Genomic DNA, 2,561 nt, shown 5'->3' with positions numbered 1-2,561 from the left:
TAATTATATAACGGGAATCACCAGCTCACTGAGGCGGAGGTGAACACATCACCAGCTCACTGTGAAACTTGTGAAACTTTCGTAACTTTGCACAATGCTGCCATCTTGAACAGCTCTTATCTCGGTGAGACTAACATGGATTAATGATCAATGAAAACCGTTCAGACTAGTGATTAGTAGCTAACGGATAGACTTAGAACACAGGTTGAATAACTTGTTTGTGTGGTTGAATGGCTTGTGGGGAGTGGCTGGTGGGGGAGTGGCTGGTGGGGGAGTGGCTGGTGGGGGAGTGGCTGGGGGGGAGTGGCTGTGGTGGTGGGGGAGTGGCTGGTGGGGGAGTGGCTGGTGGGGGAGTGGCTGGTGGGGGAGTGGCTTGTGGCTGGTGGTTGAATGGCTTGTGGGGGAGTAGTTTCATTTTTTACAGCCCCATCCCTCAGCTTAAGTGACTGCTGCTGCTTTGTGTGTCTTCTCTCTGTCAGTCGATGAAAGACCCAGATCTGAATGTGTGTGTGTTATAATGGTTGTGTGTGAGTTAACAGCAGCTGGTGTGTGTGATCTCTAATGTTAAGGAAGTCTCGAGGTTCTACTCGCCTGAGGTAGAATACCTCATGATAAGCTGTAGACCATACTATTTACTATAACTTCATCTATGTTTTTCATAGCTGTCTATTTACCACCACAAACCTATGCTGGCACTAAGACCGCACCCTACGAGCAAACAAGAAAATGCACTAACCCCTCCCCCCCTTTGCACTAACCCCTCCCCCCTTTGCACTAACCCCTCCCCCCTTTGCACTAACCCCTCCCCCCTTTGCACTAACCCCTCCCCCCTTTGCACTAACCCCTCCCCCCTTTGCACTAACCCCTCCCCCCCTTTGCACTAACCCCTCCCCCCTTTGCACTAACCCCTCCCCCCTTTGCACTAACCCCCTCCTTTTTCACACGATCCGATCGTGTGAAATATGAAAAGGAATTGGCATTTAAACAAGATATGGAGCGTGCTAAAATCAAGTTGCAACAAGAACGTATAGAGTTGGTTAGGGAAGGAAAGATCTCAGGGGAGAGTTTGTTTTGGGAAGGTGACCCAGATTTACCTAGGGGTAGTTCCGCTTTTGGTCGTGCCCCAGAGACATTTGATATTGTTGGGAACTTGCGGTTATTGCCTCGGTTTAATGAAAGGGACCCCGAGACATTCTTTTCGTTGTTTGAGCGGGTTGCTGACGCTAGGAGTTGGCCTGATTCTGACCGCACTTTAATGTTGCAGTGTGTGCTGACTGGTAAAGCGCAGGAAGCATATTCAGCTCTTAGTGTACACGACAGTGCCAATTATGATAAAGTTAAAACAGCTGTGTTACAGATTTATGAATTGGTCCCTGAGGCTTACCGCCAACGATTTAGAACTTTAAAAAGGGACGATAACCAGACTCATGTTGAGTTTGCGCGACAGTTATCTTTACAGTTTAATCGCTGGTGTTCTGCCTCTGCAGTTGTGACTTTCCAAGGGCTGTGTGATCTGATTATGTTAGAGCAATTTAAGGACACAATTCCTGATCGTATTGCCACTTATATTAATGAACAGAAAGTAAAGAATGTTGCTGAAGCTGCGGTTTTGGCGGACGAGTATGTGTTGACTCACAAAAGTGTCTTTGCAAAACCCCGTATTCGGAAAGAGTGGGGGTGTTCGGATAGATTTGGGCTTCGCTCACCGAGATACTTTGATTCTCGGGCAGAGTTCTATTCAACTAGGGTTGAACCTGACTCCCATGGTAAGGCTGACTTTGGGCAGGAGTGTCACTACTGTCAAGGTTCAGGTCATTGGAAAAACGAATGTCCACTTCTCAGGTCAAAGGGTGCTTACGCTAAATCTAAGCCTGCTGCGTTAGCTGCACCTGTTCCACATCAGTTCATTCTTGACTCATTTCCTCAGGCCCAGGAGAATGTGAAAGTCCATATTGATCCAGACTATTTACCTTTCATTACAGAAGGTTTTGTGTCTATGTTAGGAAGTAAAGACCTAGTGCCAGTGAAGATCCTGAGAGACACAGGTGCCTCTGAATCATTTGTGTTGGAGTCTGTGTTACCCTTTTCTGCTGAGACTGATTCGGGGAATAGTGTTCTAATTAGGGGAATAGGTTTGAACACTCTGTCAGTTCCATTGCATAAACTGATGTTGGATTGTGGGCTGGTGAAGGGTGAAGTTGTTGTGGGGGTGCGTCCTTCATTGCCTATTGAGGGTATCGACGTTATCCTTGGGAATAACTTAGCAGGTGAGCGGGTATGGCCAGTTGTGTTTCCATCTCTAGTGGTTTCCACTAAGCCGTCATTTGTTGGGATTCCTGATGAGAGTGTACAGAGTTTCCCAGAGGTGTTCTCTGCGTGTGCAGTGACACGTTCTATGAGCCGTGGCGAACTAGTCACTGCGCCGACTAATGATAATAATACAAAGTATGTCACTGTTTTCCCTGTTATCCCGTTATCTGTAACCCGCTCAGATCTAATCAATGCTCAACGGGATGACCCCACGTTGGAAGAGTTGCGTGATCAAATTGTGCCTATAGAAC

This window comes from Oncorhynchus gorbuscha, linkage group LG12 (genome assembly GCF_021184085.1).
Source record: "Oncorhynchus gorbuscha isolate QuinsamMale2020 ecotype Even-year linkage group LG12, OgorEven_v1.0, whole genome shotgun sequence".
Taxonomy (NCBI): Eukaryota; Metazoa; Chordata; class Actinopteri; order Salmoniformes; family Salmonidae; genus Oncorhynchus; species Oncorhynchus gorbuscha.
This window is presented reverse-complemented; position numbering follows the sequence as displayed.